General features: G+C 44.8%; 1 long non-coding RNA gene across 2 annotated transcripts; it reads left to right on the top strand.

The window, feature by feature from the left end:
* Positions 1-1,550: 1,550 nt before the first annotated feature.
* Positions 1,551-25,881, top strand: LOC102387909. Of its 2 annotated transcripts, XR_001359214.2 has the most exons (4): positions 1,551-1,974; positions 6,809-7,030; positions 9,225-9,331; positions 21,614-25,881. It is a non-coding gene; the product is annotated as an uncharacterized LOC102387909 (long non-coding RNA). The 2 variants fall into 2 exon arrangements; XR_003092364.1 differs by having other exon boundaries at positions 1,551-7,030.
* Positions 25,882-27,836: the final 1,955 nt, after the last annotated feature.

Genomic DNA, 27,836 nt, shown 5'->3' with positions numbered 1-27,836 from the left:
TATTGCTCTTTGATGTAGAGCACCACACCCCTGCCTTTCCTCCCTGTTCTATCCCTCCTGTACAGTCTGTAGCCCTTGTTGTTTACCGCCCAGTCGTGGGTTGAATCCCACCACGTTTCAGTGAGCCCCACTATGTCCGGGTTTGTGTTAGCTAGCAGGAGGGCAAGTTCGTCCTGCTTGTTCCCCATACTATGTGCATTAGTGTAGAGGCATTTAAGGGCTCCTGTGGGTGTATGCTTCGCCCCCCTGAACCCAGGACTATCTGGACCCCTGCCACTTACCTGGGTACTTTTTGTGCTCGTCACCTGTCGTGGCTGGGAAGTGTCATCATTTCCCCCTGTGGCCCCATCCCCTGGCGAAGCTAGTTTAAAGGTAATGCACATACTTCTATATAAAAATTATTTGAGGCTACTTGGTCCTCAGGAGAATACATTGCTTCGTGGAGCTGGAAACGGAGATGAATTACAAATGAAACAACGTGATGCTCCTCTTTTAATTTGTCACCCCACTATAACTGATTCCAAAGGAATTGCTCTGAGTTGCACATTGTGAGAAGCAAAATCATCCCTCAGCTTTTCTGATGGAGGAAGATGACTGCATGCATGAGACAGAGAGAGACCTTCTCAAAAAAAACCCTTTTAACTTGGCTTTACTACAGGAGTTTCAAACCTGCCACTAGCAATGACTAACATTAAGGAACGTAGAGGAAAAGACATTGTCTGAATCATAGAGGCCTGATAGTGTCGATTGCTGTATTCTACGGAAAGGCTATAAATGTTTATTCTAATATAATAAAAGCCTTTGTCTGTCTGTCTGTCCATAACACTCTGGGCCAACTGCGCCTGTACCTTCGAGAGGTCATGTGCCGATTGGCTGCGAGGGCCCAAAGCATTACAGCCAGAGGGTGCAAGGGAGCCGCTGAGCTGTGCCGCCTCCCCTCCCCTTCCCCCTTCCCCTTCAAGCAACAGCCGGCAGAGAGGAAGGGGAAGGTGGGGCTTCCGGTGGCAGCGCCCCCACAGGATGCTGGGTGGTAGTACTCCGTTCTGCACCCTCCATCATTCATGATGGGCAATTTGCTAGTAGCACAATAAAACTAAATAGTCATCCTGGAAAATGTTAAGTGCATGCACGAAAAATGGCACAGAATTGTCAGACTGGAATAGAAGAGTCTCAGGAATCACTTCCGCATTACAGCAAACAAAACTTTCCTTAACCTGTCCAATATGTTTATTATAATTATTTTCCATCAGTGCTCCTTATCCAAAGTGGAAAGGGAAAGTTTTCTTCTAAAACTCAAAAGCAAAAATGTCAGTCTTGACAACAAAGGCTGAAGGGATTTAATCCATCAAAGAGATTAACTGAATTACTATGTAGTGACGATGCATCACATGTTTAATATTATCTATCATGCTGGACATCAGCACTTGTGCAGAAAAGGATTCCAAATGGCTTGTTCAGTGTGAACTGTCCTATGAACTCAAAACTATAAGTGTATTTCTTTGTCAAAATGAATATATCTAATTATTTTTTTGCTTCACTTCAAAGCTGCACCGCTGAACAAACTGAAACTAATACAGTCCAGCCTGGAAGAAGACCCTGAAGATGTTCAGATGGAATTTATGAAATACTACAAAAGCGTTGTCAACTTGCTAAATGAAAGCAGAGCTAGGGAAGAGGTGTCAATTATCACGTAATGCTGAAAGAAAGAATGAAGAGAGAGAGACCGAGCAAGTACTGTTTGCAGTTTGAGATCTGTCCTAGCCAAGAAATAACTCTAGAACTTATCTTGTTAAGGAGAGTTTGCCAGTGGATAAACGCTATAAGGATAGTTTGAGAGTGATTTTCCCCAAGAGAAAATAGATGCACAGCTTAAGACTCCTCAAGAGACTGAAGGCTGAATTCAGATGAACTGTTATGCAAAAGATTTGGCTGTAAATCCAGGAATGCAAGTAACTTTAGCTGTCCCCTGACCAGGTGTGTTACTGGATAAAGTTCAAGAAGGTGTCTTCTAATATGTCTGTGTGGACCCAGCTAATTAACTATATATTTAGTTTGTGAAAACATTAAGAATTTGGCTAGTTCTTAATTGACTCACTTAAGAAGGTTCTCATCTTTTTCCAGAAAAAGCTAAATGAATGGGCCAGGCAGAACATAAGTTTTAGGAATCTGTGTTTAAGCACTTGGGTAATGTGTCTATGGCAGCTGTGCTGTTACTTGGAGAAAATATGCTTTTGGATGTCAGTAGAAACTGGTTGGAACTGAGATGTGAGCATTAAGTCTCTGGTGAAATCTATATATTAATGTCCCCAAATCTCCTCACCTCTCTCCAGCATCTGAAGAGCACATCATTTTTCAGGCTTGTGTTCTGGCAAGATAGACTAAACTGCAACCTTTATTCTAGCAAGCCTTTCCATCCACTTCAACAAAACTCCCATATTTACTCAGCAGCAGTGTGGAGCCGGTACTGCTGTTCCAGCCCTGTAGCAGTAGTGGCAGAGATCTGCTGCTGCTGCTCTGGGGCCAGGCTAGAATAGCAGCGTCAGCTCCACACTGCTGGCATGGGGCAGGCTGGAGCCATGCTCCATGCCCTGGGCTGCAGCAGGGACAGAAGCTGGTTCAGAGCACAGATCAGGGTGGAGGGCTGAGGGGCAGGCAGGGGGAGAGAGACTTCAGGAGGGGGAGAGATGGGAGGAGGTGGGGCAGGGACCTGAGGCCGTCGGTGATAAAAGTGTTATGGAGGGGGGAAACGGGAAAAGCGGGAATTGGGACAACCTGAGGCTGTGGTGGAGGGGCTGGTATGGTGCGGGGAGGGGGGTGGGCAGCAGAGGAAAAGCTGCCTGCCTCCCTCACTGTCTGCCCCCTATCCCCTGCCCCCTACTGCCTCTCCCACTGTCTGTTCTCAAACACCTGCCCCACTACTGCCTCCTCATCACTTTTCTTCCCCACCACCTGTAGTAGCGGGGAGGGAGACATTTAAGATGATCCTCCAATAATTAGATTCCACACATGGAAAATTATAATAAACTTATACATTTTCTGTGTGTAGAATCTTATTATTGCGGGGGGGATCTTGTATTTGAGTAAGTCTGCTAGTCTTGTTGTTGGTGACAATGCTTAGGTGCCTCTCTGGGAGGGAAAAAGTTTTGAATCCCATTCCAGCTAGATCATTTTGCTTTAACACAGAGACTATGAAAGGGAAAACGTTTTCCATTCTCTGGATAAGGGAAAGATGTTTTTAAAATGTATTTTATTGTTCTCTGCTATATTGAAATTATTGGTTTCTTAGGGACCTCATTGTTTGATTTGTTTTGGTTACACTCAGGCTCCCTCTGTTTGGTGTGTTGTGAAAGACAGCCATCTTTTTCCTATGATATGTACCACAAACTCAACTAACACTTTTTTTTAAATGCGTCTGTCTTGTTCTGAAAGTGAAAGCTAAGCAGGGATTATCACCCTCTTGGAAATCCAACTGTCTTGCTTCATTTGTTGACAAAGCTACAGTCTTTCTGATCAGCTTTTTTATTTCATACAGATGCTCCAAAACTAAAATACTGTGCTTGGCTATTTAACTCTAACATCAATTAGCTGAAGTGGAGATAATTTAAGACAGAAGCCATGCTAATTTTTTTTTTAATAGGGAATGTGAAAAAACAGACGTAATAGGTCAGAATAGAAGCAGGAACTGCAGAAATGCTTGTAATGTATCCCACTGTTATAGCTTTTAAGAAAAAAAAGCTATTACTTGAGAGCAATATCATGCATACATCAGTTTCTGGAGAAGAGTTTATTGGCTTTCTAGCAAGGCTTGTCTCCAGCTCCTTTTATGATTGTGTTTGAGCTACAGGCATATTACTGATACAAATAGTTGCTTTGAACTTTTGTAGGAAGAAGCTGTTAGTGAGGGTGTCTTGCTCCAGGCCATCAAGGTTTAATGAACTGCATGTCACAGTTTCAGTTTTATAAGTTCACCTCCACCGCCTGCGTAGGTCTCACCTCTAGCCAGAATCTTTCTTGGGATGGGAACCCATGTTCCCCTCCCCTCTGGACCAGGATTTTAGTTTGCAATCCCTTTGTAACGTACTGTGACCATCTTGGCTGAGTTTAGCTCAGTTTATTATTTCCTTACAACATGCATTTATTTAGAGCAAATCATTACAAAGAAAGTCTGAAACAATGAATTTGAAATGAGAATACCTATCATCTGCATAGATGCCTAGTGGGTACAGTACTCAGATTTGTCAGTTCTTAGATTATTGGGTATCTGTCCCAAAACAGGACTTTTTATGCCAGTTTTTAAGAAACTTTGTTTTACCAGCCATCTAGAACGAGGTAACCCCTCGCCACCCTCTTCCTCCTCATCATTGCTATTTTTCTAGGTATGAAGCTTCAAAGGGCTAGACAAACATATACATATAACCATACATACATACTAACGGCCATCTTCATACACACTACCAGCAAACCCAAACTCACAAAAAATCAGCCATGTTTCTTATCTTGTGGGCTGTCTAATTTATAGTGAGCCATCCTGGACCATTTTTGGATGGGATGGGATATAAATCGAAATATTTAACAATAATAATAATTTACATAAATACCATTGGGAGTTTATATTAATTACCCCCACACACACAAACTAACAAAGCTAAGTCAAACATCCTTCCTAAGCTTTCTTCTTTTTTTTTCTTCAAGAGAAGCTTTTTCAAAGTCACTTTCATATACTGTTTCAGATATTTCAACACCATACTTTTAATCAGGGCCAGTACAAACACATAGTCTGAAAGTTCTTTTATTTTTTGTATTCTTGACTTCCCCTGAACAATCTTCTCTTTGAATATTATTCTGTTCAGAATTTAAAACATAAAGACATAAAAAAGAGGACTTAAAAGATCTCTTAATAAAGCATTTGACTGAAAGAGGTAGCAACAGATAACTTATCAACCAATGCTGGATCAGACAGGGACTTCGTAGGATTCATGTACAACTGCAAAAAGCCTAAGCAGTTTGGTCAGGCTAGTGGCAAAACTGAATGAGTGAAGCCAATGCCAAGGGCAAGCAGTGTTCTTTATCTGGTGTGCACGTCTTGCTGCCAGCATTTGCTGCCACTGCTTCTTTTGGGCTCTATTCCCTTTTTCTGCCAATAAAGCTCCACTCATCCATGAGAAGAAAAAAAGCAAGTATTGACAGAAAAAAAAAATCAGGACAGAGAAGTTTCACTCCAAAAATAGAAAGCCAAGAACTGAGCAGAGGGATAAGGCAAGAGAAGGAAAAGAAATGGGGAGGTAGTCAGAATTCAGAAAGTTCAATTTTATTTTTAAACTTTATGACATTCAAGATATGTATGTTTGCAATCAGTGTCAAAAGGGGATCTCGTGAAACCAGACATCTGACAACTTCTGTCCCCCCCGGCTCCCCACCACCCATGGGTTGCCTAGCACCTTCTCGCCATATGCAAAGTGGGAAGCCTGGCTCTCTCCCTACCCAGCCATGTGCACCGCACAGTCGGCCCTGCAGCACTGGCAGCCTAGCTCCCTCCCAGCTGCGTGTACCACCCACCTCACATACCTACCAGAGGTAGCCCAACTGCCTCTGCCATACAAGCAGCTCAGGCATTGCAGCACTCTCCCAGCTACAGGGGCAGGAGCACCTGGGGCGAGGGGGGGAGGAGTGGCGGGGCAGGTGCCTGTAGGCTTTATGCTAACCCTTTGGAAGGGAAGCCACGTGTGGCCCATGGGCCACCAGTTGGACAGCCCTGGCCTAACTGAAGAACAGATATATTTGATGCTGTTTTAGATTATTTTCCCCTTACCCACCTGTGCAGTGTACAAGGCAATGTTTCAAACAAGTACTGTCCTAAAACATTTTCCTAGCAGCAACACTGCTATTTTACCCATCAGTCTTCCAGCCATTATACATTATGATGTGTACTACTGACATCTAATTTGAGTCCAACCAAATTGACTTGAGACCGTAAGCTAGTTTTTGAGTGATTCCAGATTTTAAAAGTTAGTGGACTCGCCCACTCACCTGAGAGAGAACAGAAGTGAAGGTGCTGAGCTAACTTTACATCTGAGATTGACAGTGATTGCATGGGGACTGAAACCTAAAATCTAGAGGGAAGGGAATAGGGGTTCCTATTCCAGGAAAGATGTTGGCTAGAGTCTTGAGGTCCAAATGAGATGCTCTGGAGGAGATGACGCAGGGGCTGGAGGTGTACTGTGACAAACATTGTTAAACCTTGACTGTCAGGATTAAGAGATTATAGCTAACAGCCTCTACTGGCTAAAGTCCACAGTAATTATCATGTACTTGTAAATTCAGACATAACCAGGGGGCAGGGGGACAAATACAAAATCTCCAGAAACTGATTTATGCCTAACTGCTCTCCAGGAACAGATTTTAAAACAGGGCTATGGCTGTGTGGAAAGGAAGCCACAGAAAACAGGCAATCTCCTCAGCATCCTCCAAAACTGGAGAATTTACAGCAGAAGCTCTTTTCCCATTTGGGTCATCACCACTACACCTGGGAATTTCAAAAAGATTTTTGGGCATCATTCTGAGAAGTCATAGAATGGGGAAGAACTAAGGATTAATCAGGAAGTACAAGTCCTCCAACCCCATGTCACTAATCTCTGTAGTGCCAAGGACTATTGAATCTTGCAGCAGCCTCCAATTAAGTGTGTTAAGTCTTCTTTCCTTTCTGGGTGGGGATGAACCTTGCGCCTGCTGGCCAAAAGACTAATTTGTAAGAAATGTACATGGGTTGAAATTAATTATGCTTCTTGGTTGTCTGTTTTCCCCATGTCAGGAACTATATGGCTATTTTATTTCAAGATGGACTTTGTGAGATCAGTTGCATTGCTGTGACTTTGTGGAAATAATCTGGAATCAGGACCTTGGAGTGGGATTTTATCCTGACCTATTCCAACAGAATAGGTAGATATTAATATGCTCCTACATTTGTTCTTCATCGGTACAGTGTTGTAACCTTGTCCTTCTACTGAAAGGCCTCAGATGCACTGGTTTAACAGTAAGTAAATAGTCTACTGCATATACAGAACTCAGGGTAATACTGTATTCTGTTATCATCTAGCAATGAAGAGTTAGTCATCTGAACAACTTAGTAGAAATGAAATGACTATCAACTGTTCACTGCTGAGTATCAGAAAAATATTGTTCCTATAGGTGTAATGTATTCAACTATGCAGTGGTTTGCTAAAAAAGTAGTAGATATTTCATTGCATTGGACATTTGAAACTAGATTGGTTAAAGTGTTAGCATGAGGTATGTAGTAGGTCTGTGCGAAGCATCTAGTATTCACTTTGGATTTGGATTCAGCTGATTCGGTGGACAGTGATTCAATTTGGTGATTTGAATCACTGTCCCGAATTGGTTCAGCCGAATCTGATTCAGAGATTCAACTGCTGACAAATTGGCCGAATATCTGAATCGGACAGGCCCCATCCCCCACCCACTCTCCTAGCCCTGTCAATGGCTGCGCTCCCCCACCGGGCCCCACCCTCCCGGGTCTTTAAAAAAAAAAAAAAAAAAGCCCCAAATTCACCAGCTGCTGCCAGGTTGGGGTGGCAATCCCTGCTGCCCGTGCTGCGTGGGGGGCCTCTGTTATGAGCCCCCAGAAGCCCTGATGGCTGCTGTAGCAGCCAGTGAGTGTGGAGCTTTTTTTAAAGAACCGGGAGCTGGAGCAGGCAGGGCAGCCATGGGAGGGGAGAGAGTGGGCAGGGGATTGACAGAGCCTCCCACGCAGTGTGGGGCAGTGGGGATCTCCCTCCCTTCCTGCCAGCAGCCGGTGGGCCTTTTTTTTTTTTTTTTTTTTTTTTTTAAGGAGCCGGGAGCTTGGGCCTAGCAGGGCAGCCATCAATGTGGCTGCGAGAGTGGGCAGGGGCTGGGGGGTGCTCAGGGGGGCTTGGGGAGCAGGCAGGGGATAGGGCCTGGCAGGGGTCCCTCCATGGTCCCCTTCTCCAGCCCTCCTTCCTCCGCCCCTTACTTACCAGCACGGAGTCCTGGTCCAGTTCCCTGCGGCAGTGAGCGGGGACTGCCTGAATCTCCAAAGGTCTCTGAATCTTTTCCAAATCGATTCGGAGAGCTTTGAATCAATTGGGACCTTTTTATTGATCTCCTGATTTGATTCGGATTCAGAGACTTGGCCACTGAATCGGGCCAAATCTCCGCTGAATCAGCTCCTGAAGCTTTGCAGAGCCCGAGTATGTAGCAATTACACTTATTCAAAGGAAGTCTCACAGTGGAGCAACAAACATACATTTTAAGGCTTCTTAAAATGGGGAAAATCTGCAGTTATTCTCAAGGATCAGTCTCAAGACTAATCATTTAATATTTGCATTATTGATGTTGATGCAAAAAGGTATATGCTTACAAAATTCGCTGGTGATAGTAAATCAGTAGATGTCAGTACAGAGGAGGATCATGATAGGAAGAACTAGATTACCTTGAGAACAGAAGTAATAGAAATTGGATGAAATTCAAGAGCACACAATGCAATATCATGCACTTATGTACAAGCAAGAATTTCTGCTGTATGCTGAAGGTCATCAGTTGGAAACAATAAAAAAGGAGAAAGAGCTTGGTGTATTAGTTGATCACAGGAAAACAGTGTAGCTATGAAAAGAGGCAGATGTAAACTTAGGATGCATCCAACAAGATATTCTAGTAGATATATGGAAGAGTTAGTGCCATTGTAGAAGGGACTGGTGATACCTAGAATAATATGTATAATTTTGGTCACCCAGGTTCAGAAAAGATTTATACAAACCAGAACAAACACAGGGAAGGGCCACTAGGATGGAGAGACTATTTAGAGGATGAAAATCATACAGCTTGGCTTGTTTAGTCTAGCAAAATAAAGACCAGGAGGCTGACTATGAATATACGGGGGGGTAACCATCCAGAAAGGAGAATATCTAAGCTAATGGACAATGTTAGCAAAGTACAGTTGGCTATAAACTGAGCATGCATAAATTAGAAGAAGTCTTCTGATCATTAGAACAGTGAGATTCAGGGCCAGCCTTTAGTAGGGCCGACCACATCTAATTAGTTTTAAGATTAGACTTCACAGGTTTTCTAAACTTGATTATAGAACATGGTTGCCTGCAAATACAGAGGACTGGATTCTGTGACACAAAAGTTCCTGCCACTCCTATGGTGCTGTGCAGACATGGCCTCTTGTTTCTTTTCCTGTTTTCACACAGGTATTTGCAATCAAGATAAAACTGAATCAGATCACCATTAAGACTCTCTGAATTTGAGGAAGTTGGGATCCTGATCCTAACTGTACAGCTGGAGCTCAGCTGTAGAGGTAACTCAAATTCTCTCAGGTGTGGCTCACAGTTAATAAAGCATTGTCTCAAGGTGGGTAGTGGAGTGTGCTTGCACACCTTCTAGACAGGAACACAAAACAATGCCATCTGGTTCTTTGAGTGCCACTGTCTCTTCCTTTCTTTAGAGAAATAAAAAAGTTGTTACTCTGCTCTTTCCATGACATCTATCTGAGACCTTGTAAAATGACCCTGAGAATTTACTGCAAGAGAATATTAGACAAGGGCACACCCTCCCTAGCTATGTTACTAGTTCATGAGTTCCAGACAAAGGCATTTATTGTGGTTTGGCAGTAACCATCTATTCCCCAAACTCTGGGACTGCGTTGTTCTTTATTTGTCAAAATCTAATTACAGGCACAGTTAGCAAAGTTCATCTTTGCAGCAAGGGCCTGATAATCTAGGCTACAAGCATCTCCTCCTCCCACTTGCACCTGAACAAACCAGTCAGTGGAATGGTATAAAGTCACTCGTGGTAAATCAGAGGAAAACCAGACCCACTACTGAAGCAAGAACTCTGAACCAGTCAGTATCCAAATTACTATTGCTGAGTTCTTAATACAAATGTCAATGCTACAGAAACTGAGCAATTATGGTCCCCATAATATTAAATATAAAACAAAATAATTGCATGATTTTTAGAGCAATGGCTACACTGTCAGTGTCAACACTGACTGTGTGCTTGGAGGAGTGAAAAAAAAAATCAAAGTTTGATTGCATCTAAGATAAGATTGGCACTTGCACGAAACCCCTACAAGGCCCTCCTGCTACTCCTTTGCAGATCATTGAAAGTAATAGTTAATCAAAACACCATCTGGTTTCCATAGAATATATGCTCTGAATTTTTTCCCCAAGCATTTCATGGGACTTTGCAGCAGGGAATCCTGACACCTTTGCAAAGCAACAGGGCAAGTTAGTCTCTGGTGTCATTCCATGGGTGGCAATGGTGTTACCCCAGGCTATATTTGGCCCAGTAACTGTGAAGCTGAATGTTGGCCCTTTAACTCTTCTCGCTCTTTTTCATGTTTTTCATATTCAAGAGCTAATGAATAGATATGTGGATATAATAATATTATAACCAGTCTCTAATCATGTGGGACTTGGCAGTTCATAGCCTGCTGCACGCTATGGTCACTTCACAATAACAATGGGGATAATTATAGCCTCCTCCTTGATAAGCAAAAGAAAATTTTTATTGGCATGTAGGACCTACGATGCAGATTTGAGAAGTTCTGCTTCCATCCATTAACAAGCACACAGATACCATACCCAGTTCACTGCAATACAGGCAAACCAGTAAATAACCCATTTGCCAATGCCAGTGTGGCGGGCTCACTGCTTTTGCCTGGAAAGCCCATCTTGGAGAAGGACACTTCAGACTGGTGGAACATTTCCACCAATCAGGTAACAGCTGGGAGGGGCTTGCCCCACCCCTGCTCAGAGGTAGGGGATGCGAGAAGCCCCTGGACCTGATTGAAGACTGCGCTTTGCAGGTCTGTATGACTTCGGGGGCGGAGCCTCTGCTGTAAATAAAAGCCCAGCGTGCTCAGCACTCTGGGCAGATGCAGCAAGGGATGGCAAGGAGAGAGGAGCTCTAGAAAAGACCATCATCTGGACCCTGCCTCAGCCTTGACAGTGCATCGATCGGTGCATGGAGAATTGGCCCTGGGAGCAGCTCGAAGGTGCTTGGGCCCCACGTAGTGCTCAGGTTGGCACACAGAGAGTTGGCCATAGGAGCAGCTTGAAGCTGCTGAAGTTAGCCCCAGCTCTAGGCCAGATAACCAGAGCTCCACAGTGTGGCTCAGCATTTAATTAAAAGAGCTCCGGTGCCCAGAGCTGGGCCCGGGAAGGGGAAAGACCCCTAGCATAAGGCTGGGGAACCAGAGTCAATGAGGGCTCAGCTCCCATAGGAGCTCTCTGGGTGCCCAACATGGAGCCCGGGGCCCAGAGGGAAGAACCCTCAACTTGAGGCTGACGGCTCCAGGAGGCCTGAGACGGTGTAGGGACCCAGAAGCCAGATCGACAGCCCCCAGAGGAAGGACTGTGAGTTACTGAGAACCCGGGTCCCACAGGGGAGGCACCCCTGGGCAAGGGACCCTGGGGGGAATGGGCCTAGGAGAAGAAGACCCTATCCCATTTGAGGGACCAAGTGGTTGGAACCCATATAGGGTGCGTCTGATATCTGGTATAGTTATGTTTCCTGTTCGGTATCTATTGTTGTAGTTGGTGTTATAAATAGTTGGGTGTATTAATTCTGTATAATGGGCTCTGTAAGGATGTCTTTATTAGCTAACCCACTTGTGGTATAAACTTGCTGGATTGACTGTCCTGAGATCCACCCCTCTTCTGGGCCTGAGGCACGGGTACTTACCCAAATGCCCTCCCTAGGGCCGACTTCCTCCAGCTAACAGACCTTTATATGTATATTTGTATCTATTTCTGTAATTATATCTATCTTAAAGAGTTTTATATAGATGTGTGTGTTGGTAACTCAATAAATTGTACATAGTTAAGAACTTTGGGCTTGGGCTAACTATTGAGGACAGAGGGATCTGCTAGAAATTCTGGCATCCCTCTCACAGCATCCCCTCCTGCCTACCCATCCCAGCTGATTGAGAATAGGGCACACCCTTGGGTGTACCTGGGTTACACCAGCAAATATCAGCCCCTAGCCAGCTGAAAGGGCCAAGGTGTGATGATAAGAAAGGGGACTTCTAAGAATCATTGCACATGCAAGTGGGAGCACAGGTTTGAGCATGGATTAGGTGCCTGGGGATCACTAATAGAGCTTGTGTTTCCTCATTATTCTAAAAAGTGACACCCCAGGTTTTCCTCCACCACAAGTCCTATCAATTGCAGTCCTGTCAAGAGTCCTGAGGATCCTTCCCTTTTCTCTCACTTTATACAAGTACCCCAAGAGTACAATAAGACTTTAGAGAGCTCAAGTCTTGATTCCAGGCTGCATTCTGGCTTCTTTATGCTACTGCTGTAAAAAGGCCAGAAAGCTGCTAGATCCACCCCTACCCTAATCTTCCTGGCACATGGGAGATCCCCTGAGTGATGGCCTTACATCACAAACAGCCCTTAGCCCCTGGAACAGGGGCATCCTGAGTATAGGATGGAGAATGTTGTAGAAGGTGGAGGACGCAGCCAGACCAAACTAAATCCAACTATTCTGAATGAACTGTCAAATAGTTTCTTGGGGATTACTGCAGAACAGGCATGAGCTAGCACATTCTTCAGAAATCACTTGGCACCTGCCAGAGTTCTGTTTCATTCAGGAGTTGATTCTAACTACAGTAGTCAGTGCTGTGTAGGGATAAAAAATTAAATTAAATTGGGTTAACAGGCCTGGGGACTTCCCGCCAAATGGTTGACATGCCTTCAGATGCATGCCATTAGCGTTTAAATGGTATACCGGGGGTATGCTAACGGGTATACCAGAGAAACGCTCTGTTTCAAAACATCTTCATCTGACCCCTCATGCAATAAGGGTTCAGATTTTCACATGATCAGTCATTTTTGAAGCAGTCTGCAGCCATGCACGTGTGTTTGGTCATGGCTATAGACCACTTTCTGTGGCCAAATTGGACAAAAAATGTCACTTCTGTTTGCACCTAATGCAGAAAAGACTGAACTACTCGATGCCTTTTTTTACCTCAGTCTTTGCAGGCAAGGTCAGCTTCCAGATTACTGCAGCTGGCAGCACAGTTTGGGGAGGAGGTGAGCAGCCAACAGTGGAAAAAACAGGCTGGAGTCTATTCAGAAAAGCTGGATGCACTCAAGGGTGCTAAGGGAGTTGGCTGATTTGATTGCAGAGCTACTGGCTATTATCTTTGAAAACTTGCGGTGATAAGGAGAGGTCCCAGATGATTGGAAAAAGGCAAATATAGTGCCCATTTTTAAGAAAGGGAAAAAGGAGAATCCAGGGAACTACAGACCAGTTGGCCTCATCACAGTTCCTGGAAAAATCATGAAGCAGGTCCTCAAGGAATCCATTTCTAAATACTTGGAGGAGAAGAAGGTGATTAAGAACAGTCATCATGGATCCAACAAGGGCAAGTCATGCCCTGACCAACCTGATTGCCTTCTATGACAAGATGACTGGCTTTGTGGATGTGAGGAGTGCAGCAGACATGATATACCTTGACTTTAGCAGGCCTTTTGATATGGTCTCTCACAATATTCCACAAGCAAGCTAAAGAAGTACGAATTGGATGAATGGACTGTCAGGTGGACAGAAAACTGGCTGGATCAATAGACTTAAAGGGTAGTAATCAATGGCTTGATGTCTGGTTGGCTGCCGGTATCAATTGAAGTGACCCAAGGGTTGGTCCTTGGGCCAATTTTGTTCAACATCTGCAGCGACTTGGAAGATGGGATGGAGTGAGCCCATAGCTCTGCTAGCTAATGCTGAGATGTCTGTAAGGCAGAAGGGATGGGGAGGTGAGGGGGGGAGCAGGGGCACCTTCAGTCTGTGCCGAGCTCCAGCCAGGGAGTAGAGAGGAGGGACCAACTCTGCTGTGGGGCAGAGAGCCTAGCCCAGCTCAGAGAGCATGCTAGGATTCTGGGGTGTCTGATTTAACTTAAATCAGCAAGGGATCTGGGACAGACATTGCATAAACCAGTTTGACCCAAACCAGTTAAGTCTGATAAACCTGGTTGAATGTAGTATCTCAAACTTGTGTCAGCCATTTTCAAACTGGTTTATGGGCACTGAACATCTGTTCTGTTACAGGTTTAAAGCAGTTTCTGATCACTTAAACCAGTTTGTGTGTGATGTCTGTACCTAGCCTTGTAGTCTCAGAACTTCAAAGATGCTCCATGGTAGAGGATAATTGAAGCCCTGTTCCTGTCATCTTGCTTTGGTGCAGTTCCTTTCCCTTTCACACATGATATACTGGTATTCGTATCCCATCCTTCATATCAAGGAGGAGCAGAATCAAACCCTTCACTTTTTGCGGATACTTTCATTTGATCTTTGGTTAAATTATTTCTTACTTTCTCCACAATTTTCTCTCATTTTTAAATTAATCATTGAATTACAGTAAGCCCACAAACTAAATGAGCCCGGAGAACATTAAAAGACAGAGAAACTGGCAGGAATTCCAGATTCCTCTACCTACCAAATAAATTATACTACGGGATATAGAAGTAGCTTGCAAAAAAAAGGGAGGGGGGGGCACTAACCTAGTGTGTGTATGGGTTTTTTTGTTTGGTTGGAGTTTCTTTTTTCACATTTTTGTAATGTATCAGGAAGGCCTGAAAGAAGCTCTTGTTTGTTTTGTAAGCTATGGACATCTGGAACACTAGCAAGATGATGTCATTAAGGTACCAAGCAAATTAATCAAGCTTCATCAAGATGGGGAAGTTATTTTTATTCAGGTTTTTCTCATTAATTTCTTTTTAATTGAAACACCCGAGCAACTCTTGAGGGAAAAGTACTGTATTTACTTGACTATAAGATGAGTTCTCCTGTTCCCCCCCCCCACCGCCACCGCCTCCCCCCCCATCTGCATGGGGGAAAAAGCCCTTTATTTTATATTTGCATAGGAAGCAGAGGGGAGAGCAGGCAGCTGCTAAGGCTCTTTCTGGCCCTGTGTATGGGTCAGGGCCAAAGTCAGACTCACAACAGCTTCCTGCCCCCTCTGCAGCGTCTGCTGCCACCCACCCTTTACTGTCAGGTGCAGCTTGGCTGGAGCTCAGGCTAGGGTCTCTCCCAGGTACAGAGCACAGGTAGAAACACTGCTGAATGAACAGGTAAAGGATCCAGGGAGGAGCAGCCAGAGCACAGCAGCATCTGGAAGTAAAGTGGGAGGTGGGGGGAAGGCGGGGAGGGACAGAGATTGGGAAGTTGGAAGGGGCTGGGGAAGGGACAGAGACTGGGGGAGTTTGGGGGGCAAAGAAGCAGAGACTGGGAAGTTAAAAGGGGAAAGGGCAGAGGATGGGGGTAGGGGGTGCAGGGAGAGGAAGCGTGTGGGCCAGAGGGCAAGGGGGCCACCTGACACCCACCCCTCAGCCACTGCTTTCCGTGCTTTAGTGGGGGGAGGTGGGAACTCAAGACAACCCTCCAATACTTAGATTCTAAACCTGGAAAATTATAACAAATTTATAAATGCTCCATATATAGAAACTAATTAATGGGAGATCCTCTTATATTGGAGTGAATGTGGTATCGTTGCTAAAGATAAAAAACTGTCACCTCTTCAAATAAAAACCAAAGCTTCTCACGCTACAAAATTCAGACTTCCAGTTAGTCTTTGACTAAGTCCGCTAAAGCTCCAGTTTGAATTTCCTGTCGTGTCTAAGGTAAATATCAGGTGGCAGGGTAAGATTTTCGGGTCTTTTCATACAGCACAACGAATGGTAAGGATAGGATCCTATTATGTTTCCTTTTGAGGAAGGTTGTCTTTAAAATCGCTATTAAAAAGTCCTCAATCTCTTATTGTCTAATAATGGAATTTCATTAAAAAATTAATTCTAGGATAGCCTGCCTGCTTACAATTATAATGCTAACTTTAGAAGATGGGGAAAGGTATTCTTAATGCTAGATATTAAAAGAAAAATATATACCTAGGAAAAATGGTGCGAGTTTGCCAGCTGGTGAGTATAATGTCACTGTATTAGTGCTCTTACTGGCCAGGTTCCCTAGATCGTCCTTTTCCTTCACCACAAAGGAACCAGGGTTTTGATTATTTTTTTTCATCTAGTACCATTCATAGCTGCAAAGAAGAAGAAAGGACATGGCACTAAATATTTTCACTATTTTTATGGTTGCCTTTATTATTTTATGCTTGCTTATAACTTAACAACGCAAGTATTCAACGTCACAAAATAAAGCTGTTCCTTTTCTCAATAGTGAAAGAAAAATTGAGCCAAATCTAAACTCCCTGAGTGACCAAAGAGCTAGTGAACAGAGTAAGCAGTTTACAGGCAGTTTGATGGGAGCAAGAGGAGGAAGGGGAAGAGAAGCCAGGCACCAGATTCTGCACAGGGAAGTTAAGTGATCCAGAGCTGCCTGTGCCTTGGGCTTGCTGAGTGTTTGGTGGGCCGGGTGTGTTTGGGGTGTGTGCTCTGAGAAGCTGGGAGTATTGCTGGCTGAGTGATTGCTGAGTGGACCTGACAGACACCCTAACGAGGGGGTGGAGCCAGTTCAGGGTATAAAAGGGGACTCCCCCGGTGACCAGGAGCTAGCAAACAGGGGTGGCAAATAGGGTATGCATTTTGCAGGCAGTTTGCAATTCAATTCACAAGTCAGTTTGCTCCCCCCGCTTCCCCTTTCTGAGTGGAGAGCCTTTCAGGTTGGTGTGAGGAAGCAGGGAAGAAGGAAACTTCTGGGGCCAAGGAGCAGTAAACAGGCCAGCTTCCAGGCGAGTTTGCTAGGGAAGGTGTGCTTGGAAAAAGGGCAGTAAAAGAAGGCAGACTAAGACACCAAGGTAAATGGCTCTGGGATATCACAATGCCAGAGGCACTGCCACTGCCTCTGCTTGCACTTGTGAGGTTTCTGTCCAGGCAGGGCCGCTCACCATCGAGGCTCCCACCCAGGTCTGGGTTTGCCACTCTGGGGACTGTGGCTTGCAGGCACTTTCCAGTGACCGCCAGGTTGGGGGGTGCCTCTGGTATGAGTGGTGCCTCCTGGTGGTGTCTTTCAGAGAACAGGCAAGAGAGCTACAAGAAGTGGTGGTGAGGTTGAACGCCTCGCCTCCACCCAAGTGCTGGAAAAGCCGGGCTACATCAGGCAGTGAGCAGCAGTGCGGGGTTGGGAGCGGAGCTGCGGTGAAATTTGGGGTGTTTGCAGCCTCCTCCCAGTGACACTGAAGCCCGCTTCGAGCCCAGCCCTGTGCAGCGCTAGCTCTGGCTCCAACCCACAGCTACCGCCCACTCCACACCCTACAGATCTGGGGGCACATGCCCCCCCCACCCCCACCCTCCCAGGGTGCAAGCAGTGCCCCCACCCCACGAGCCGTGCCTCCATTCCACACCCCATCCCCACCCTGGCGGGGCAGTGCCTGCCCTTGCCCCCTCCCTCACCTTGGGGGGGCATTGATCTGCCCCCCACACCCCTTCCCTCCCCTTCCCTTCCCCTTCTGATTTACCAGCTGGAGGCAGCTCTCCATGCTGCTGGCTCTGCTCTATGCTGAGCTGCAGTGGCGTGCAACACAGGCATTTATCAGCCCCATCAGGCTAAAATCCGATATAGACAATTTTCTTTATATTGGTACTGATCCAATATCAGACCGATGTATCGGTGCACCTCTAGTACAAACTGCTCAGGAAGGATAGGCAGGAGAGAAAAGGAGGAGAAGCTGCACTTTATGTAAAAGCCATAAGATTGCCCAGAACTCCAGTATGAAACTGGAGATAGGTCTGTTGAGAGTTTCTGGGTTAGGGTTGAAGGAGAGACCAACAAAGCTGATGTGGTGGGTGTTTGCTTTGGACCACCAGAGCAGGAGGAAGTGGTGGATGAGGCTTTCTTCAAACAGCTAGTAGAAGTTTCCCAATCACAAGCCCTGGTTCTCATGGGGGACTTCAATCACCCTGACATCTGCTGGGAGGGCAATACAGCAGTGCACAGGCAATCCAGGAAGTTTTTGGAGAGTGTTGGGGACAATTTCCTGGTGCAAGTGCTGAACTAAGCAACAAAGGGCCATGCTCTTCTTTATCTGCTGCTCACAAACAGGGAAGAATTGGTGGGGAATGTAGTATAATGGATGGCAACTTGGGCAGCAGTGACCACAAGATGATTGAGTTCAGGACCCTGAGGAAAGGAAGGACAGAGAGCAGCAGAGTAAGGACCCTGGACTTCAGAAAAGTAGACTTTGACTTACTCGGGGAACTCGTGGGCAGGATCCCTTGGGAAGCCAGATAGAGGGGGACAGGAGTCCAGGGGAGCTGGCTGTACTTTAAAGAAGCCTTGCTGAGAGTACAGGAACAAACCATCCTGCAGGAAGATTAGCAAGTAAGGCAGACCAGCTTGATTTAGCAGGGAACTTTTCAGTAAACTAAATCACAAAAAGGAAACTTATAAGAAGTGGAAACTTGGACAAATAAATAGGGAGGAATGTAAGAGCATTGCTTGGAGGAGAAGAAAGTAGTTAGGAACAGTCAGCATGAATTCACTAAGGGCAAGTCATACCCTGACCAACTTGATTGCCTTCTATGACTGTAAGGTGCATAGAAAACTGGCTGGAGCTTCAGGCTCAGGGGGTAGTAATCAATGGCTTGTTGTCCACGTGATAGCAGCTGCCAACTAGAGTGCCCCAGGGGTTGGTCCTGGAGCCAGTTTTGTTCAATGTCTTCATCAGTGATCTGGAAGGTGGCATAGAGTGGACCCTCAGCAAGTTTGCAAATGACACCAAGCTGGGGGGAGTAGTAGATATGCTGTAGGGTAGGGCTAGGATTCAGAATGACAATAAAGACAAGTGCAAAGTCCTGCATTTAGGATGGAGCAATCCCATGCATCAGTACAAAATGGGGGCTGACTGACCGGGCAGCTCTGCAGAAAAGGGCCTGGAGGTTGCAGGGGACAGTAAGCTGAATACGAGCCAACAGTGCCCTTGTTGCAAAAAAGGCTAACAGCATACTGGGATGCATTGGTAGAAGTGTTGCCAGCAGGTCAAGGGAAGTGATAATTTTATATTCAGCATTGGTGAGGCCACATCTGGAGTACTGTGTTCAGTTTTGGGCCCCCCACTACAGAAAGGATGTGGACATATTGGAGAGTCTAGCAGAGGGCAACAAAAATTGTTTGGGAGCTGGGGGACATGACTTCTGAGGAGAGGCTGAGGGAACTGGGTTTGTTTAGTTTGGAGAAGAGAAGACTTAGAGAAGATTTAATAGCACCTTCAACTACCTGAAGTGGGTTGCAGAGAGGATGGAGCTGGACTGTTCTCAGTGGTGGCAGATGACAGAACAAGTAGCAACAATCTCAAGTTGCAACAAGGGAAGCTATTTGGAAGAATTTTCTCATTAGGAGTGTAGTAAACCACTGGAATAGGTTATCCAGAGAGGTTGTGGACTCTCCATCCTTGGAGGTTTTCAAGACCCAGTTAGACAGAACTTTGGCTGGGTTGATCTAGTTGTGCATGGTCCTGCTTTGAGCAGGGGTTTGGACTAGATGACTTCCTGAGGTCCCTTCCAGCCCTGATTTTCTATGATTCTGTGATAAACCAATGTCAGTAGAATATAGCTTTGCACTAGGAGAAAATATAGACATCCTCACACGTTCAATTCTCTTGGCCCTTACATTGGTAGAAATCAAGAATAACTCCACTTAAGTCAATGGAAATTATCAATGTAAAACTGGTGTAAATGAGAAGCAGCTTAGGCTCCCAAGCTTTTAATCCAGCAAGATATTTTAAGTGAATATCTATTAGGGCTGTGCGAAACGGGCCCTATTCGATTCGGAATCGGCCCAAATCAGGGACAGTGATTCGATCTGTTGATTCAGATCACTGTCCCTGATTCGATTCAGCCGAGTCTGAATCTGAAGATTCGATGCTGATTCAGCAAATCAGCGATTCAGACATAGACACAGCTTTAAAAGTTTTTTTTTCTACATACCTTGAGGTAGAGTGTAGCAGTGCTGGGGCAGATGGGGTGTCCCACAGGAGCATGGGGGCACTCTGCAGCATACTCAGCAGCGAACCCAGAAGTAGACCAGAAGTACTTCCAGTCCACTTCTGAGTCTGCCAGGAAGCATGCTGTGGGGCCCCCCATACCTTCCCTGGCTCGGTGATCGGCCACGGAGGGACCCCAGCTTCCCCCCAGACCAATCGCCGGGCGGGCGTGGGGGGGCCCCCCAGTATGCTCCTCGGTGGACTAGGAAGTGGACCAGAAGTGCTTCTGGCCCACTTCTGGGTCTGCTGCCGAGTGCACTGGGGAGCCCCCCACACTTCTGTGGGACGCTGCAGCTGCCCCAGCACCATAGAGTTCAAAGCCCCTGCTACCTAGAGGTATGTAGAAAAAAACGTTTAAAGTTGTATCTACATCCGAATTGCCGAATCTGTCCAAATCTTTCCGAATCAACTCGGAGAGTTTAAAGTGTCCTCTGATTTGATTCAGATTTGGAGATTCGGCCACCGAATCAGGCTGGATCTCCACCGAATCAAATCAGGGACCGAAGCTTCGCACATCCCTAGTATCTATATCTATATTTATTATTACTATTAATTTCTTATGCCAGTACTAGTATAAGAAGAATTTTAAACTATTTTAAGTCCCATTTACCAAGTCACAGCTCCAGGAGACCTCAAGAGCCAGATCCTGTTCTGAGGTAAAGTGAAGTCAATGGATCTGCATCAATTTATACCAGCTAAAGACTTGGCCATGAACACAGATAAACACCCTATAAATCCCACTGATTGTAGTAGGAATAGTTGTGTTTAGTATGTCTTAGGATAAGGCTGAAACTTCCTAAAGTTAAAAGGAGTGCTGTTTTAGTAAAATGAAGCATACATGTCCTCCTTCCCCACTGAAGCGAGCTCTGGCTCATGATTTGAAAAGGTGTGGGACTTGTAGACACTTTCTTACTAGTGTTTACACCTATCACTGGAGATCAGTCCTACTTGGGAAGCAATCCTACTGCCACTTTTTACAGTTCAATTGTATAAAACGAATTGCTTCACATAAAGCAAGGCTAGAAGTTCTGGTTCTGATGCAGTCCAACAATAGTATTGCATTCATCCACATCCAAATAGAATTTTGGAGCGGTGGATTTGCAGTGCTATTGATCCCAGTGATGGGAAGCTTATACTTTAGATGGTTGAAATAAAGGGAATAGATACCAAGGGTGAAAAGATCTCATTTTGTCATTAAGCCATCGCTGTAAAAATCTGTGTCCTGAGAGAGAATAGGAAAGAGACAGGAAAATGCCCCAGAAGTAGAATTGAGCAACACTGTATCCTTCCATGAGCTTATTCAAAAGAAAAAAAAATGTCTCTTGCTGTTAATTCAGTGAGAATAATATTCTAAAGTCAGAAAGTGGTTGCTGGAAATGTTGACTCATTATTTGACTCACTAAAGTCAAGTGACCTCCCTTCTGGATATGCCCTCATACATTTCTTCTGCAGCACATTGCTATGTCCCAAAGTATATACTGAAATCTTCAGAGTTCATATTAAAAACATGTGTTTCTTTTTAAAATGTTCTTTGCATTCTTCTTTTTCTTCTTTTTTTGGGGGGGGGGCGGGGGGGAGGGGGAATCGCAGCCGGTTAATGTATTTATAAGCTTTTTCACAGCAGTCATCATCATTGTATTTCAGCACCTAAAAACACCACTGGGAATTAGGCAGATGGAATTTACCCTGGCTAAATCAAGGAATAGAAAAACTAAGTGCCATGCCCGAGGTCACACAGGAAGTCGGTGGAAAACCTGAACAAATTGATCCAACGTTCCAGTTCCCCAGATAATGCCTTAACTACAAGAGCTTCCTCCTCCTTAGCTATCTTTCTGATATTGTACCTTCTGGACACAACATCTCCAGGAACCACTTCCTGACTTTTAGGATTCAAGTCTCCCATCTACCATCTCTACCATCCAAAGACTCATCTCTTCTATGAGTCTTTGGATGCACCTCTTTGTGGATATTTCCTTCTGCCACCCTGAGGACAGCTGATGAGCCCTTGAGGGAAGCCCCAAGCCTGCGTTCCAGTCCGGTGCCTTCGATGCCAAAGTGATTTTTACTCTTCCTGTGCAATGTATTGCTACCCAGTTTGTACATATTCTACCAGCCATGTGCATACCTGGTAAATGTGGCCTCCCCAGCATAGAATGAGTTTCTTAAAAAAGCATTTATTAAATAGTCTATAATTTTATATGAATAATAAAACATCAGTTTCCCTTGCTACTAATTCACATTCCTATTCTGGAGAGGATTGGCTTAGTGCTTTGTGATAAGGATTGAAATGCCTAGAATCCTTGGAATTCCTACTGAGGATCAGTTCATGGCAGAGCTGATTCAGCCCATTGCCCTTGACAGCAGATACAATTAATTCTTTACTATGGGCATACTATATGGGCAATCTTGCTCACAGCTAATATCCAATCTCTTTATTTCAGCTGCCCAATGTGCCTTGATGTTCTATGTGTATTTTTGTTATAGCCAGTATTATGTGTTGTGTGATTTTTCTCTAGATATGGAAGAGGGCCCTTCCAGACAAAGCACTCTCGGGCTCAAAGCTTTCTGAAGCTGTGTGCCCAGGCTTTTGAAGATGGGGGCCGGGGGGGAAATGTGGAGGATTTCCATCCCCAGTCTCTTCCCTGTCTCTCCTGCTATAGATCATACCTTGAATCTAGAAATCAAGCCATGTCAATTAAGCCTCTTAAGCACCCCACAGTTGTAAATGTGTTGGTGCTATCAGTTATGTCACTATTACTTTCCCTGTCGCTGACCTAGGGGTTATGTTGGGGTGTGGCTGGAGGAAACTGGGTGTGCAGCATTTACTGTGGAGTTGCCTAATTAGCTCTGCAGTAAATCTCTGGGTATCTATACATGTGGCCCTAATAGGCCACAGGAAACTAATAAACTCTACAGCAGGTTAGTACCTGTCAATACAAGTAGTGTCCTGCTGAGGAGTTCTTTCATGTGCAGCAATACCTGGGCAGGTGTTGCTGATCTGGGTGGCTGGGGCATGAGGATGCTTCAGTGCAGGAGCCGCCTGCCTGTTAGCCCTTCACTGAAGCACCCTTGTATACCAGCCAGCCCCCCGCAGCAAGTTGAGCTGGGTAGGAGCAGCCCTGAGCCGGCAGGCTGATTCCCTGGGCCCTCTGTCAGCCAAGACTGCTCCAACCTGGCTCAACATGTGTGACCAGGACCACAGCATGTTTATACATATGCCCAGGAGCAATAAACTCAGTCATGGCATGCACCAGAGTTTATTGCTGCTCATTAATATGCTCATGTAGATGTGCTCACTGAGTATAATTTTAGTGCCTCTGTTTTCTTTGAAAGTACTTACCACTAGACATAATTAAGAGCTGTATTGAAGCTCCTCTAAATTACACCAGGGCCCAGACTATCTCCAGGAATAAAAAGACAGGAGAGGAGAATAAGGCACAAACCTGGATCTAGCCCATATATTTCTAATAAATGATTGATCTGAAGATGTGAGACCATAAGTTGTGTTCAAACAACTTTAACCAAGTTCCACTGGAGATTAATTACTTCTTATATTTTCAGTACTCTGACCACTACATCTAGATACTGCAACCATAGGGCAAAACAAAGTACTATTTAGTATTAATCAAAAAAGTGAGTTCTGCATTGCAAGTCTATTATAAAGAGAATAAGACTGAACACACACAAACCATTCTTAGGCATAATAAACACATTAGGAGAGCTGTCTTGGATTATAGCATTTATAATTTATGCCAGCCCATGGTATATCTGGTTCTAGGGGGAATACATTAATGGTATTTAGGTTCAAACACTGTGCTGAAATGGAACAGCCTGTGCATCTTTGATTAATAAAACCCCTGTTTGTTATGAACCAAGCATTCTTGGTTTCTTTTGGCTAGTGTTTACCATTGGCTTTGCACGTCCATTGGCCTACTACACTATACCCTCTGTGGGTATCACTTCTCTGCAGATGAAATCCAGATCTACTTCATGATTTTTTTAAATTTTTTTTTTGGTCTTTTACTCAGATTTTTGCTGCTATTTCAGCCAGATGGTCTCCTAATTCTTCCATTATTTCCTCCTACCCCCTCTAGCATAAACATGTATCTGTCCATGGTCTATTACACAATCCTGTTAAAAATATTTTTTGTAGTTTTTCACCTTTTTGAAACTTGGGCCATGCACTTAGGTCCAGCCAAGCAGTGCTTGGTGCAGAGCCATATGAGGTGAGCAAAGACAGCTTAAAGCATCTTCTGTATTTCCCCCCCCCCTCATTTTCTTAGATGTTCGTTTCAGACAGCCCTTCAGTTTCTTTGTGCTGCTTCCACTATGTGAATGGGATGAAGCAAAGGCTAAGGATCTGACCCCCTGTCTTTACAGCCTTTTCTCTTAGCAGTGGTTAGATTTCTCCATACACTTTAACACCAGACTTTTCTGCCAACCCTGATCCCTCCTTTTTGTTCAACTGTGAGAGTAACAGCTTTCTTCTATACTGCTACTTCCAGTTGGAACAATTTCCCTACATATTTATACCCTGTTAGCTCCCTGATCCTTTGCAAATTTTATCTCAGGACTCAGCTCTTTTCTGGCAGGGCTACATGATTCCTACCACTACTGATAAAAAATGTGTTACATTTGAAAGCTTATCTAACTTTATTCCAACCATGAAGTTGGCTTAATAAAATATATCACCATAAAACATTCCTTGCCTTTCACATAATATCTGGGCTATCATGGCCACAACATCATTCTAACACTATCTTACCACTACTTCTAATTTAAATAAACTAGCTCCCTGGGCCTCTGGTTTGTGTGAAGTTCAGTCATTGTTGCTGGAATATAGTCACCGTGCTACTTAGTACCCACCTTGTCTCATCTACAGAATTTACCTCTGATATATATGCTGTAGCTTACATATCTTATTTTCATTTTTATTGGCTCTCTGATGTAACTGGGCTGCAAAATGCTCAGGAATCCCTCTGTAGACACACTAATTAGCAATAAATCATGTTTCTTTGATACATTCTGCATTTACCCTGCTTAGACACTTGATGGTGCCCTTTGCATTTTCACTCCAACTAAACTGCTTTTAAAGAAAGAAATCCCTTTCATGTAAACCAGTGTTTCTCAACCCATGGTATACGTGGGAGGGAAGCCCCACACAAACTGCTTTTCCACGGGCCCGCCGTGGAAAAAGTGGGACTTGGCTCACGGCGGTGAAACCAGAAGTGCCAAGGTGGTACTTTGGGTTTCGCTTTTGCTGCATCGATCGGCAGGAGGTATGTAGGATACCAAAGGTTGAGAACCACTGATGTAAGCTGTAAAAAATATCTCGAGTAAGATATAGTTACACATCTTATTTTCTAATGCCTATGAAAAGAGAGACTGTTTTGACGGCAAAGTATATAGATGATGCTACAGCTAAATAAGGACAAATACTAAATAAAATGTTGTCACTGCACATTACGGGAAAAGTTCCTAAGTTTTCATATTCCTCCCAAAATATTTTACTTGCTAAGTGACTGCTAATCAATCTTCATCATAGTAACAATAGTGGTGTGTGTCTCACAAAGATGGGCTGAGTGTCACTAAGTCTGCACATGAATGTAAAATTGCTAAGTGTATGGAGGAGATGAGCTGATGGAGTCAGCAAATGCACTGTGAAATATTTTCTGGCCTCGGAGAAACAATATTCCTCAGTACTTTAGTATTGTGTTATAGGGGAAATTTTCAGTCGTGTGTGTGTCAGTTTTTGAAATTTCCTGCATGCTTTGATTCTATAGAAAAAATTAATTTAATCTCTGCTTCATAGTTAAGTATTAATCTTATAACAATGCTTGCCTTCATCTATTTTTCTAGTGAAATTAGAACCTATGAGATAACTGAAAAAGATGTACCAGTAATAATAAAAAAAAAACTAAAGAATTTTTTGGGGTTTTTGTTTTTTGTTTTTTTTAGTAAAAAGGAAGATCTGTATTCTGTTTCCATTTCTGACAATGACTATGCCTAACCTTGGGCGAGTCATGTTATTTCTCTGTGTCTCATTTTCCCAGTCTGCAAAATGAATGTAATTCTACTTCACAGTAAAAGTAGAAAGTGGTTTGGGAGTGCATAGTAATTTGGGAGTGTGTGTTTGAGAGAGACAGGTATGAAGGAGGAAAATAAAGGGGTAGATGGGCAAATCACACTAACCACTTAAAAGAAACTTGGAAAATCAGAGAATTAAAAGATTTGTAAGGCCTGGTAGGCATTGATGAACAGAGATAGGGATGAACTGGGTTCACCAGTTCTTATATAACCCACGAATCAAATGTAAACCAAAAAGTCACTTCAGTTGGTCCATATCCAGTAGGGCTGTGTGAGGCTTCAGACCCTGCTTCAGATCTGAAGAAGCTTCAAATGCTTCAGCATCCGAAGCAGCATGTCCGGATTGAAGCGCTGGCTTCGTTAGGCTTTCCAAAGCAGTTCGGAGCCACCTTGGAGATCAGGCCATAGCGTATAATGGGGAAACAATAAAATATCTATAACTTTGTTGTTTTTCATCCGATTTGGATGAAATTTCCAGGAGTGGTAGACTCTGCAAAGAGTATGAGGCTTGCCAAGCTTCAAGAAGATCAGTGAAGGGGTTTGGGGGGAACTGCACCCCAAATTCTTGAAAGTAAAACTCATGTCTCGTGTACGTGTTACACCACAGGGGAGTCAAAACTGCAGGGATGGTAGCCCCTGGTGAGGCCGCAAAGCCTGCCAAGTTTCAAGAAGATCGGTGCAGGAGTTTGGGGGGAACTGCACCTCAAGCTGCAGACAAGCAAAACTCGTGACATGGGTGACACTGTGTGTGTGTTAAGGCACAGCAGGCTGAAAACTGCAGGGGTGGTGGCCCATGCTGCAGCCATGACTCCTGCCAGCTGTTGAGGAGATCAGTGCAGGGCTTCTGGGTTCTGGGGCCCTGCACCCCTAGCTGCTGACAGGCAAAACTCGTGACATGGGTGCTTGTGCAACTGACTGCACCGATCTCCTCGACAGCTGTCAGGCTTCATGGCCGCAGCAGGGGCCACCATCCCTGCAGCTTTCACCCCGCTACGCCTTAACACACACGGTGTCGCCCATCTCACAAGTTTTGCTTGTCCACAGCTTGAGGTGCAGTTCCCCCAGAACCCCTGTACCGATCTTCTTGCGACTTGTCAGGCTTTGTGGCCTCACCAGGGGCTACCATCCCTGCAGATTTCACCCCCCGTTGTGTAACACATACACGTGACATGAGTTTTGCTTTCAAGAATTTGGGGTATAGTTCCCCCCCAAACCTCTGCACCAATTGTCTTGAAACTTGGCAGGCTTCATGCTCTCAGCAGAGGCTACCATCTCTGCAAGTTTCATCTAAATCAGACAAAAAACAACAAAGTTTATAGATATTTCATTGATTCCCCGTTATACCCTATGGCTGGATCTCCGAGGTGGCTCTGAAGCTTCAGAGTCTGAAGTTTCGGCCGGATTGAGGTGGAAACCCGGTCCGGAGCTCCGGATCGGATCGCTGCCATCCGAAGCAGCCAGATCCGAAGCCGGATCGGATCGCTGCTGACTCACACAGGCCTAATATCCAGAGAAAGAAGGGTGGCTGTATCCCTAGGAAAGATGTTACTCTGAAATCAGCGTGGCTCCCTCCCTCTGAGATCTGCAGTCAGTCCAGGATGACAGCTTTCACTACCTGTCTCATTAACTAGGGGTCTACCCAACTCAAGGAGGCAGCCAGCCGATTTTGCAGGAAGATCACTGGGCTGACTCCCATTTTCATGGGCTGATCATGGCAGACTCCATTAATCCCAAATCAATTACCGTGCTCCAGCAGCCTCCTGCATCTCTGTATCCTTGC

The sequence above is a fragment of the Alligator sinensis genome, unplaced genomic scaffold (assembly GCF_000455745.1).
Source record: "Alligator sinensis unplaced genomic scaffold, ASM45574v1 scaffold1250_1, whole genome shotgun sequence".
Lineage (NCBI taxonomy): Eukaryota > Metazoa > Chordata > Crocodylia > Alligatoridae > Alligator > Alligator sinensis.
This window is presented reverse-complemented; position numbering and strand designations above follow the sequence as displayed.